Genomic DNA, 13,599 nt, shown 5'->3' with positions numbered 1-13,599 from the left:
ATTTCAGCTTAACATACACAGTGGTGGACCCAGAGTAGACGATTACCATTATGGTCTGAAATCATGCCATATACATAGTTATGTCTATGAAAATATCACCTCAGTGTTGAGCAGCTGTCAAAGCAGACAAAAATTTAGGAATTATTAGGAACAAATAGAGCAAAAAAAATGAAAAACAGTACTATGCCACAATGAAATAAATTTAAGATATCCCCACATCTTGAATACTGTGTGCAATTCTCTTCATCTGTCTCAGAAATTATACAATAAAACAAGGGAATGGCAACAAAGAGGATGCAAACAGGTTCAACATGAGAAAATGGAAAACTTGTTCTGGAAAACAGTTGATCTATAAGGAAAAGATAAAGGTTTATAAAATCCTGTGTAGCATGGAGATAGGAAATAAGGAGTGATTTTTCACTGTCTTTTCCAATAGGAGCAACATCAAATGAAATGAGCAGGTAACAAATTCAAAATAAACAAAAGGAAGTACCTTTATATGCATACATAATTAACCTGTGCATCTCCTTGCCATGTAATGTTGTGGATACTAAAAGTTCACATAAGTCAAAAGTGGTTTGGACAAACTCATGGAAGTAAAATCTGTTCCAGGCTTTTAATGTAAATGCACCTCCTCTAGCTCAAATGCTCTTCTAGATCATTTAGCTCCTGAGCCAGAATTCACTCATGAGAGTACTCTAGGAAGTCTCACTACAATGCTTGCTAGTAGCCATTGCTTTGGATATTTAACCTGGTTTGACTTTTGCTGGCAGCAGAAGAGAGACAGCACAGTTTTCCTTACAGTGGAAGATGTCTATTGACATATTTTAGACATAAAACCACCTCCCTCAATGGAGACATGAGAACTGAGACAGATACTCTCAGTGAATTTTCTCAAAAATGGAACAAGCTGTGAAGAATGACCAGCTCTGGGCACTCCAGAAGGAGAGGGCACATCTTTTTTCTACAGAAAGCACGTTAGCTGATGAGATCTTGTGAATCTTGAAGATGCAGCTCCAACAGAAGATACCATTTGTCATAAAGAAGCCTTTATTTTTTTAACTTGTATTATGCCATGAATTCATGGGGAATTGTCTCAGCAGTTCTGGCTCTTTGCCATCAGTCCTCACAAGGTATGCTTCTCTGAGGGGTGCAGGCTAGCATTTCAGCTGAACACCAGTGCTTATTTCTTGTTCTTCGTTTTGTTCATCTTCATGAGCTGCAGGAAACTGTCCACTCATCAAGTATTTAATGTGCTCAGTATGCACATTTGGAGACTATGTTTAGAGATAAGTGGGTCTTTGGTTTGACCCAGTACAGTTATTTTAATACTTTTATTTATTTAAGTGCTCTCTATGTGATAGGGTCCAGTTTTAGGTTAAAGGATTTACTTCTCATGCAGTTCCACTCCAACTTAGAAAAACCTAGTGAGCTCACCTAATTTTTTGAGTGAGTTTAGATCAAGCTGTAGATAGAAGAATCCTGCCCACTTAGGTCCACTTGAACTCTTCTACGGTACCTGAACTTGAAGGAACACAAAAGTATCCTCTGCCTTCCCTGGCCCTATTTGCAGCACAGTTTCAGTAGCTCCAGCCCAGCTAGTCAAGCACTCTTGTGAGACATGGAAGATCTGAAAGACACCAAGGCCATCAAACCACACCAGGCTGAGAAGAGAGGTGAGCCCAAGACTCCCAATTACTTGGCACCTGCTGTAACCATTAGGATATTATGTGGATGGGGAGTATTAGCACCATTCAAAATAGTATCTACAATTGCATTTTAGGAGCACCCATATCTGTAGGTCTGAGTGGACTCAGAAGACTCAAGCAGAATGGCTCATTGCATCCTCCCAAACTTCCCCTGACCAGCCCCAGGGACAGAGAGGTGTAGTTCTGGGAGAGGCCAGAAATGACCCTGTGCCCTTTTCCGATGTAATGGGGATCTTCTGCCAGTTCAGGCAAAAGCTGAATGTGGGAAGTTGGAGTCAGACTGCAGATTAAGACCTTGGCTTCCCTTAATTCATGTCTGCTTTTGATGATGAGTCTGATTAGCTGAAGTCCTCTATCATGAGAATTATAAAGCAAAGATTAGGGAAATAAATAAAAAAAAACAGCAAAGATCTCTCAGCGGAAGTTACCTGGCCAGTCTCTGGATATGTTCTTAGCTGGGCACTGCTCTTATAACAAAAAAGGTGTTTCTGCTCCTTGTGGTAAACTCAACTCCCAGCAGAGTCAAGGACTGCAAAGGGAAGTGCTATCTTCTTTAGGGAGCCATAACAAATACCATCATGCAGCCCCTAGGCCTGCAAAGAGAAGCAGGGATTCAGACCCTGTGTCTGCAGAATGGCTCACTGAATAAGACTAGCACCAGTGCAGAGATTGCCTGCGCGGTTTCTATGGAGAAATCATGGTTTGTTTATTTGTCAGATGAGCTGAAGAATTGATTTACTTTCCACTTATACTGCCTTTCCCATATTCTGCATGTCTTTCCCATCCGCTAAGAAGATACTTGAAAAAATCCCAGATATAGGGGTAACAGCCTTTATGCTGAAGAAGTCAATGGAAAAGCTATGTTGTCCTTAATGGAAACTAGAAATGATCCAATATTATCAGGTGTAAGGGTTCTTATCTCTTTGTCTTCCCACTTCAGTGTGGCCAGCAGTCTAGCAATACCTCTTCTTCAAAGTTTAGAAGTTTAACTAAAATGCTTAGGACTGCCAAAATATATGGAACACAAACAATTAATACCTACGTGAACTGTGTAATAGATATGGATTATATGAACACTTCATAACACTTGAAGTCAACCACCTAAGCTAACAAATATCTACAGACATAAATCTGCATAATTAGACTTTTTGGAACAGTTTGTTTCTTTACATTTGCAATGCTGCACATTATGTTGTTAATCCTGTTGACACACTATCATTATCAAATAAAAACAGACAGCAAGTGGCTTAAATCAGTCACCACTAGGTGTTTCCTACACTACTGTGAAATAACAAATGTTGCCAATATAAACAAATTAAGAAAGCATAGTGTTTTAAAAAGCTAGATGTCAATATTACTGTAGCATTATTGACATTAAACTGGAAAATACTAAAAGCTTGGCATTTGCAACCCATCAGTTTCAAACCATCAATTCTTTAATTCAATCCCTGTGTAGTATAGCAATGCAGTAGTTGATGTAGGATGAATGCTCATGGCATGAATTTTCACTTGCATTTCAGAAAGTCAGCATTGCACTTCCTGGTTAACTTTAGACTCTTCTTTTTCTGTTGCAAAGACTCTTTGTCAAAAAGCTGTGAGAATTAAAAATTACCTTTTCAGCATTTGAGAAATTAATTTTATTTCAAGTTTAAGGATAAAATCCAGTAAGTCACTGGAACATGAAGAAGTGCTTTCACACAACAGATCTTTTCTTCATGGGACTGTATCTTACGTGTTTTGCTCTTTCCATCCAAAAGCATCAAATATGGTTGAGGATTTTAGCAACTATTATAACACAAATGAATTACAATGATCCCCTTGTACAAACCCCAGGCTGGATACCACCAAATCATGCCCTAACTCCCAAGTATAGCATGCCCTTATATCTCCCCTATCTGTGGATTCCTCAGCCTGATGACTGTCACCACCGGGTCAGTCATGGGAGGGACCCAGCACAACTATAGAGCGTGGTGGAAGTCAGCCCCGGCATTGCCAGTGAGCTAGATCTTAGCTATACCTCCTGGCATTGTTTTTACAGTTCTCAGACTAATTACTTTTTCCATTGCTTCTACAAAATACATTACGATCCAGGTGCTGCTACGTTCTGAAGTGTTTTTGTAAGTAGCTTTTCACTCATTTGTCAAATAAATGAACCTGGCACATTCTTTAATACCTTTATTTTTTCTAACTAATTGTAAATCATTCATCCTCAGTCAAATGTAATCCTTAATGCTCTGCTGGACTTTAATCAAATAATAAAACTAGTGATACAGAAATTACAATAGGATTTCAAATCACTACAGATTATCAGGATAACATTACAAATGCTTTCTTGCCATGTGGCCAGAGATTGCACTTACAAAATGTCTTTTTAGGGACTGTGGTGGGTTGATCCTGGCTGGAAGCCAGATGCCCACCAAAGCCACTCTATCACTCCCCTCCTCAGCTGGATGGGGAGAGAAAATATGACAAAAGGCTCATGGGTCGAGATAAGGACAGGGAGATATCCCTCAGAAATTACCGTCACAGGCAAACCAGACTCAGCATAGGGAAAATAATTTAAATTATTGCCAATAAATTCAGAGTAGGATAATGGGAAATAAGAACAAATCTAAAAAACAACTTCCCCCCACCCTTTCCTTCTTCCCAGGCTCAACCTCATTCACAATTTCTCTACCTCCTCCCCTCCAGTGGTGCAGGGGGATAGGGAATAGGGATTGCAGTCAGTTCATCACATGTTGTCTCTGCTGCTCCTTCCTCCTCATGGTCTTTCCCTCCTTCAGCGTGGGTCCCTTCCATGGGTGCAGTCCTTCAGGAACAGACTGTTCCAGCTTGGGTCCCCTCCGGGGTCACAAGTCTTGTGCAGCAAACCTGCTCCAGTGTGGGCTCCTCTCCCCATGGGTCCACAGGTCCTGCCAGGACCCTGCTCCGAGGTGGGCTTCTCATGGGGTGACAGTCTCCTTCGGGCACACACCTGCTCCAGCGTGGGGTCCTCCCTGGGCTGCAAGTGGATATCTGCTACACCGTGGACCTCCATGGGTGCAGGGCACAGCTGCCTCACCATGGTCTGCACCACGGGCTGCAGGGGAATCTCTGCTCCAGCGCCTGAAGCACCTCCTCCCCTCCTTCTTCACTGACCTTGGTGTCTGCAGGGTTGTTCCTTTCATATATTCTCACACTTCTCTCTGGTTGTAGTTGCTGTTGCACAGTAACTTTTTCCCCTTCTTAAACATGATATCACAGAGGCACTACCACTGTTGCTGATGGGCTCGGTCTTGGCCAGTGGTAAGGTGCTGGCTGGCGTTGGCTCTGTCAGACATAGGGTAAGCTTCTAGCAGCTTCTCAAGAAATCAACCATGTAGCACACCCTTGCTATCAAAACCTTGCCATGCAAACCCAGCACACTGGCTCTGTACCTTATTTTCCAATTGCATAACCAAAATTAAACTGAAATGAAAAGTGAAATTAGTTAGTTAGGGGACATGTACCATCACTGCAGAATAGTTAGTAAATAATATTTGCAACCACTTTCAAGTCTCCCTGAGAAACAAAACCTTATACAGCATGTTATGCCTTAATAACTTCAACGCTTTTTGAATGTTTTTGCTTTTCATTCCATCTCCTCTTGCCTGTCTGGCTGTCCTCAGGTGAGTACTTTACAGACTTAAGAAATGTATCTTTGCAACATCCTGTACAAAGGGCTTTGCAGACAAAGTGGAACAGCCAGTAACTGCATGATCACTCATGTTCACAGGCAGGTTCTCTGGCAGAAGTTCAAGTTCTTTTCAGAGTCTGAACTACAAAGCTCTTCTACCTAGAAAGGATCTTCTTAATACTTGTTTTCCATTTACACTGAAAACAAATTCACAAGTTTCCACTGGTAACTCAGGGACAAGTATATCATTCAGTTTTTCAGTGCCACTACCAAATTCCCTGCCCCTGCCCCAGCCTTTTTGCATCATTTCCACATGCTGGTATCTAGCTCTATGCGGGTCATACAAAGTGTGGATAATTACTTCAGTTAGGAAAAATGCAGCGGAAAATAGTTAATCAAATTGAACTGCTGATCCACTTTACTGTGCCGCCTCCACAAAGCTACAGCAGCACCAAGGTGCTGTGGAAGCGAGTGACTCGACGTGGCACCGCCGGACACCAAACCATGGCTTTAGTGACTATAGTCAGTGCATCTACTGCACACTGCTTTGTGTCCATCCTTATTTAAGTATATACTTATATGTGTGTACTTACAGAAATAGATCACTTCTAGATGTTATCAACAGAATGTAATGTTCACTCCCTGGGTTGAGAAAAGACATCAATGGTTAGTCTTGTAGTAACAATTTACAAGATGGCATGGCTGTGGAGAATAAATTCATTCTCTTGAGATCGGCAACAGTAATGCAATGGGTGCTGGAGTGAAAGCTGAGGTTTTCTGGTCTTCCACAAGAAAGCACTTAGAGATCCTGACTCTAAGAGGAGAATGGAGAATGGAGCACATGTAAGAGGCTCCTCTTCCTCTTCGCAGGTTGCCTGAAGCGGCTCAGGCTTTAAACCTTTACTTGAGATGGCTGAAGTGAGGCAAGCCTTATGTGTTATGTCAGGAGGGCCCTTTTACATTGTTTAAAGAAAGAAGGTCACATTTAAAATTTATTTTCCTTTTTCACACTGAAATGCATTGTAAATGTCAGTGCCAGTTAGATGATCCAAAACTTTTCCTTTCCTGAAGAACATGTCCCCCCACATTTGAAATTGTTTGCTGTTCTCCTCTCAGTTCCTGGATTAAGTTGCTGTGCATGTTCTAACTCAAAGTTGTACTATCTTCCAAGACAAGATTTTCTTTTTATTGTTATGCTAGTAACCATGTACATGAATCATTTTTTTCACTGTTTTTATGTGCAGTCTACGTAATTCTGTGTTCTTAATTAAAAAATAATGTAGGATTTATTAGTTATGTTTTTAGTATACTGGGCCAAATTCCCAGTCCATTATGCTTGGTGAAATAATAATGAAGTTAAAACATTTTTTATTATTTTAGCTATTAATTTTTTTGTTATTAACTTTTACACAGGTATATACATTTTATAATAATCTTAGCATAATTACAGAGCAAAACAGATGGGATATTGTAAATTGAGCTAATTTTAGGGTCCTCCAGTATAGCATAATAGTCTCTCTCCTGCCAGACAACCAAACCAGGAAGAATAGATTAACTTCTTTATTTAGGGCCCATCTGCTGACAGGAGCAAGGAATGAACGATTCTTCCTGAATCAAAGATTTATCCCGAAAAGTGTTAGACACTGATCTTAGTCCAGCAGCTAAGTATCTAAAGACTTTGATGAATGAGGGCCAGAGCTCTTAGCACCTCTCAGGAGGGAGTTTGTAGTGAGGCAGTCTCTGCAGGAGATGGGATCACTGCTCTCACAAATGAGCAGGCTGCTAAAATAGGAGATTCAGATAACAGGGGAAAAAGTGCTGAATATAAAGCCAGGTTCAAAGTTTTCACTTCATGCAGTCTTTTTAATATATCTTGAAGAAAATCTATGGTGCCCAGGAACCTGGATTGCCATTTGAGAGAAATTATTTTGAGACATCAAACAAATTTTTAGAAACTACAGGGAAGGCTCATCATGCTACAAATTGGTATGAATGCCACTGATAGGTGTAAAGGAGAAGATTCAGAAGCTAAACCTATGAGACATGCTGTACCTTAACCCCAAATGAAATAATAGACCTATTAAGGAGCTTGGGGTGGGAAGGGAAAGGGAGGACTGAGAGCCACTGCAAGGCTGTCAAGAGCTGTAGAGAATTCAGGTCTCACTGAGACAACTGATAACAACTTTAGGACATAAATAATACCTACCATGTCAAAGGCAGTATGAAGAGATTAATATCAGTCATCAGAATTAAATAATAAAGAAGAAATGTGAGATTTACAGTTGTAGTGTGGAATCCATGGGCGAGATAAAGGGTATATACTTCATTCATAGTGTTTTTCATATATAAAACATTGCATATCTTCTTAAAAATACACTACAGTAGGTTCCATGAAAAAAAATGTGGCCAAAGGAAACAAATTAGAAACTGAAGCCATGGCTGAGATAGCGCTTGCATTTTATTTCTTTTAAACTTTAAAATTAAATTCTAGGACGAACTGTCTCAGGATTGCTTGATCACAAACCCCTTTACTTTCTTTAGCAATCCATGACTGAACACAAAAAGTGCTTTCCAGTTATTAAAGAAAGTGGGTCACTGGTTTCTGCATGCAGATACATTCAAATAATATGGCTTTTTAAACTTTAAACATGTCTCATTGTATATAACCCGCAGTAAGGAATGTGCACTTTGGTGCATATGAAAATATTGGTTGAGATACCAAGACGTTTGATATACTGCACATGCACCATTCATTAATTTTCCCTGACAATTTATATGCATAGATGTTGGGTTATCCAAATATAAACTTGCACATACCCTGAGAGCTTGGAAGGTTCACACCCTTTTTAAATGCAGGCAACCTTTCTTCTCTGTGAATTCCCATTAGGCCTTTATAGTGCACTTGCCAGAAGGCTGAAGCTCAGCAGGTGTGGTCTTTCTGTAAATTTTTCCCAGTAGAAGTTTAATGGGAACCTCTCGCACATATAAAAATATAATACAAATGTTTGCTGGATCAGGATCTCAGTTTTAAAACTTAGGGGGGCAGGGACTATGTCTTTCAGTATACACTAGCACATCCTGATTCTAGATCAGGGTCCTACAGAAAATTAAATAATAACTGAATAGTCATCAAAATATTCCCTGTGAAAGATGCTAAATCATTTAAAGGCACAATTCTAGAAAAGCCATAGGCTCATTTTGGAAAAGAAATTCTGGGTGCTCAGCACTTTGTATGATGTGCACTTACTTACTCGGTATAATGTTTTATAAAATGAAAGTAGACAAAATGCAGCTTCATGTTTCCAGATCGGTGCCATGAAGATTATTCACTTGGTCTTTACAAAATAGTTTGGAGGTTAAATGTTGTGCAAAGGCTACATGTTACTAAAACATGTGCTCTCATTGCATCTTTGCACTGTCATGCTCATTAGGACACAGTAATTATAGTGGTGCTCTTCTGAGATGGAGGTTGCGTTTCTGATAACTTCTGTTCCTGATCGAACCATAAAATGTCCTTATAGCTAAAACTAGACATACCAACATCTGGCCTGAGAGCAACCACTTTATACCATTTGAATTGAGACACTATTTATTGAGAAGTTAAAATCAACACCTCATAATACAGGAAAGTTATCCTCCCCCTTTTAGCTGAACAATTTGTTCAAAGCCCCAAGTCGGGACTCACTGCACATCCCACATAGCTGATTCTTAGAACAAATAATTCCTTTGGGGATCCAGGTCTAAAATGCACACTGGATTCTGAGTCAGCTGGATAAAATATATTTCTAGCAGGAAAAAAATCATATTAGCTCAGTTTTGAGGCACACATGATCAGAGAAGTCAAAGCAAGTATGTAGTATAACTTCATTACAAGGAAAAATCCATAGTCAGTTATAAGAATAATAATTACAGAGAAAGATGCTGCCTACTCAGTTATCTATTTTATAGATGCACTGCATGGACCATGACTTCCTGCCTTCTGCAAAACTCCTTCCCAGTCCACCTTATGATGGAGAAGACTATTTCATGTGATAAAGAATATTGACATTTCTCTTTAACATATGTTTATAGTACCACCTATATCCCCTTTTGGTTTCCTCACATCCAAATCCACCACCTGGAGTCTGCATTACCAAGGATGAGTACATACTAAAGCCTATACCCATGGCACCTCAGCTACACTAAGATTTCTGTGAACACAGTCCACGTTTATTGTGCCACGCTACCTGGGCTTGCTTTGGGACTGATCTGCAGTGCAAGAAGTCTGTTGCCCTTCCTCACCCTTCATGCAGATGTATTTGTAGGTATTTGTCAAAATCCTTCAGTTTTCTATTTGCTTCTTTCAATTTCTACTAGGGTATAAGCTAGTAAATGGTTGCGATCTATTCCTGTGTATAAACTTACGGTGGAATAAGCGCCTAGTGAGACCACAACATACAGGGCTTGAAAATGGTAACTATTTCTTCATGGCCTGCTGGATAGTCACAATAAATTCATAACTGCCCCTCTGTAGACCAGTGCTTCTAATACAACAGAAGTAGCGTAATACGGTAGGATCACTGTTATACTGACTTTAAATGACTAGTTGATTCATAAGTGTTTGAGCAGCTGATTAGTGCAGCGGTAAGTTGCCACTGTGCTCCAAAGTATAGCTATGTGCAAACTGTATACAACTCCTGAAATCCTGACCAGTGTTGGCCAAAGATCCATTAAAACGGTTGTGACAATGGAGATTTTGTGGTTTGACCAAAGTTTATGGACATCAGAAATAGAACAAATTCTGACTTTCAGAGAATGGGGAGCTCACACTTTGTAGGGAACAAGGATTATTATATTTGTACCCATAGTTCAGTTACCACAGACAATGCCACCTGCAGCATCTGTTCACCCATCAGGGCAAGTTCATGAGAACCATTCCAAGAACAACAGAAAAGATGCATGATATCAGGATTTTGAGAAAGTCTTGTCTTTTCTGACTCATGAAACTACATCCTTATGTCAGAGAGCTTGGCAAAAGACAGTCTGACTGTTTGCTCACAGCTGCAGGGGGGAGGCGGAGTGAGATGCAGTTTCAAAAGACCTTGCAATACCAAGTGAATGGGTAACAAAATGGCAGATTATATTTAATCCAAATATTACACACACACAATGGCTTACTCTAATTTACTTAAGAAACTTAGGAAAGAGGCTACTGAGTCACTGTGGATAGATCTCTGAAAACTGGCACAGAATTTTAGAGGCATTAAAAAATGTGGATACAGTTTCAGAAACTATTTATACACAGAAACTGAAAATGAAAGAGAGACAACAACCGTGATGTTGTATAAAGTCATACATAGTACACTTGCATCTTGGACACTCCGCATTAGCAGTCATCTCAACTCCAAAGAGTTTTAACAAAAACTAGAAAAAGTATAAAGGGTAGGCTGAGGTACAAAAGAAAGATTTAAATAGTTTAAGACTTCAGTTTGGAAAAGAAACTACTGCAGTGGGAGAAAACACAGTTCTCTATATTTTGATGGTTGTAAAGAGTATGTACTCTTGTACATTAGACAAACTGTACGTAAGATTTTACTGCCCACAGGATAATTGGATACTGATCACTGTGGTTAATATTGTCCATATAATTGTGGCACACTGAGCCCTACACCTATGCAAGGCTAATTACAAGTGGTTTTGCATGCTGTGGTTCTGTGGCTGTAGACCTAATATTGTGCTCCCAGCTAGGCTGAGCCCATTAATTAATTAATCATGAAAAGATGCTTTCTGTACTCACATTCTAGCAACACAAAGTGATGGAGGATAATAAGATTCTTTAATGTTGGCATGTAATGGTGTGGGAGCTTAAAGTGTACTCTTAAAGGTACTCTGTTTCAGCTGTACCTCTGCTGTTCTCTTTCCCCTAGCAGTGCCTTCTTTTTGAGGCATGTTGCAGCACAGACTGCATGGGCTATACAGAGGTGGGATTTGCTGAAAATAAATAACATTCTGTTTTTAATGGAGATTTAGAGGTTTTGGGTAATGACATGGGAAATCCACGGTATGAACATTCCTCGAAGAGTTATGAGGACTCTACAAGCAGTAATGGTAGAATAGAGTAACAAGTAGTGCTATGTAGCTTTATTGGGACATACTGTTCTCTCCTGACAGGATTAAAACATTTTAGGGTTTTTAATATTTTTTTTTAATTTTACATAAATACTCTTAAACATATTTGGAGTAACGTTTTTCTTCAGGAAATCTCTTCTTGCTTCTTACAAGTATGAATCAATAAAACAGCTCACAAACTTAAGCAAGAAGACATCTGATTATTTGTCAGGTGATATATCTAGTGCTGTATAGTGATGTTTTTATCAGTCCACTCCATGTACTTTACCTAGAATTTCCCTAGAGCTTATTTATAGCTCAAATTTATTTAATTTTTGAGTGTTTCCTGAAATAAATAAACTGTGCCCTTCAACTGTCCCTTGCAGTTAATTATGTTAACTGGGACAGCTATTCTTTGGACATTTTATAAAACACTGAAACTCTCATCTGAACTAGGCCACTAACTAATTGCTATGCACAGGCAACAACGCCACATTATTTCTGAAACCCTGTCATTATTGTCCTGTAATTGAAAATCCACAGTAATGGTGAATTATCTTGTGCATGACCACTTTAAATCAGAAAATTTTCTGCTTAAACAAAATCTCTGTTATTTCCTTTCTTTGGCATGACAGAAAACAATATTAGACATTTTTACAAATTAAGTTTCAGAAGAAATAATCTTAAAATTGTAAAAGGACACAATGCTATTTGGAAAATATTGTCAAAATTCAAGATGACCAGGTTAGTTCATCTTTGAAATATTGTCTTAGAAATACAGCATCCTTTTGGATTTTTGGTATGGCAAGTTATTGTTATCTGTGTAGGAATACAGCTTTGTTTATCTTTGTTACACACTTGTTAGCTTCTTATTAAGAATTCAAGGTATGCATAACCGCTGCATAAAAGCTATAGTATCCATATAGTATCCCTCTGAGGGCCTCTATAGAGCTGTATAGAATGGCTCTTTGGATGACAAGGTGAACAGATCTGTCAGTGAATAAATTAATGGGAAATTGACTGCTACTACCTGAGTAATCACGAGGCTGAGAATGACCTCAAAAGTGGTTGGAGAGAAATGCTCTTCTTTATCCTGTAGTGAAGTGCGAATTGAAAAGAATAATCTCTGGGGACTACTCACAAGCCCTTATTCAAGTGTTCTCTTTTAGGTGCTAAGCTTCATAAAATGATAAACAATATTATTTTCCCCTTATGTTCTGTACTCATGCTGAAACTGTCTAGCTCTTTTACAGAGATTTACAAACCAGCCATCACAGCCATCAATGCCCGTGATTCCTTGTACATTGCCTACAGACTCCTGTTAAAGCAGAGTGGTAGCAATTATCTCAAAAAAATTTGCCTCAATCTTCTTCCCTGCTGATTTATCTGATTTTAGCTTTTAATTGGTCTTGTCTAAATGATTTGTACATAAAAAACCTAAGCACAGCTGGAATCTCATGCACTAAACCTCCTGTGCTTTGGCAAGTGAACTGCATGTAATGGACCCCACACAGCTTCCTTTGCATAAGGAAGGGTTTCTGATGAACTAGGAATTGTGCTTGAGCTTCTGCCAACATTTTTGTCAGAAGGCTTGTTTTTAACATTGCTAATGATTTGGAAAACAAAATGGAGTTTGTAGGACGATCCAAAATATTTATGGTAATTAGCACATGGAAAAGAAAAAGCCCTTCACAGGCTCCCCAAATCATCTGCCCTTGTACAGTAGAGGAAGTAGTTAAAAGAGGAAAATTTCGGAGCATGCTTTGTCAGTTGCTAAACCATTAAAATTACTGTGCCAGACATAACTATGAAAGCAAACAACAGAAGTGCCCTCTAAAACTATTCCAAAACTATCCTAAAGGTGTTGAAGTTGTTTGGAATTATGTCTGTAATTGGCAGAGTGGAAAGAATTCACCCCATTTTTATAAACAATGGAAGGAGTCTTGCAGAGTTACCACTTATTGCTGGAACATACATATGATATGGTAATTTAAGTAAAAATGCTGTTCGGGACCTTTTTCTAAATCCTATTATTCCTAGCGAGACAGTGAACTCCCAGTATTAAGATACAAATCATACCATAAAGTCATAGTAATTTCATTTGGGCGTTGAACAATCTTCAGCTCCAAATTCATTATTAGCGCAACT

General features: G+C 39.1%; 1 long non-coding RNA gene across 1 annotated transcript; it reads right to left on the bottom strand.

Annotated features, from left to right (window-relative positions):
- Window positions 1-3,331: 3,331 nt before the first annotated feature.
- LOC141940676 (uncharacterized) lies at window positions 3,332-9,466 on the bottom strand. The gene is made up of 2 exons (XR_012628061.1): window positions 5,958-9,466; window positions 3,332-5,156 (listed from the first exon to the last, which is right to left on the bottom strand). It is a non-coding gene; the product is annotated as an uncharacterized LOC141940676 (long non-coding RNA).
- Window positions 9,467-13,599: the final 4,133 nt, after the last annotated feature.

The sequence above is a fragment of the Strix uralensis genome, chromosome 3 (assembly GCF_047716275.1).
Source record: "Strix uralensis isolate ZFMK-TIS-50842 chromosome 3, bStrUra1, whole genome shotgun sequence".
In the NCBI taxonomy this organism is placed as follows: domain Eukaryota; kingdom Metazoa; phylum Chordata; class Aves; order Strigiformes; family Strigidae; genus Strix; species Strix uralensis.
Note: the sequence above shows the minus strand (reverse complement) of the source record. Positions and strands in the feature narration are given on the sequence as shown.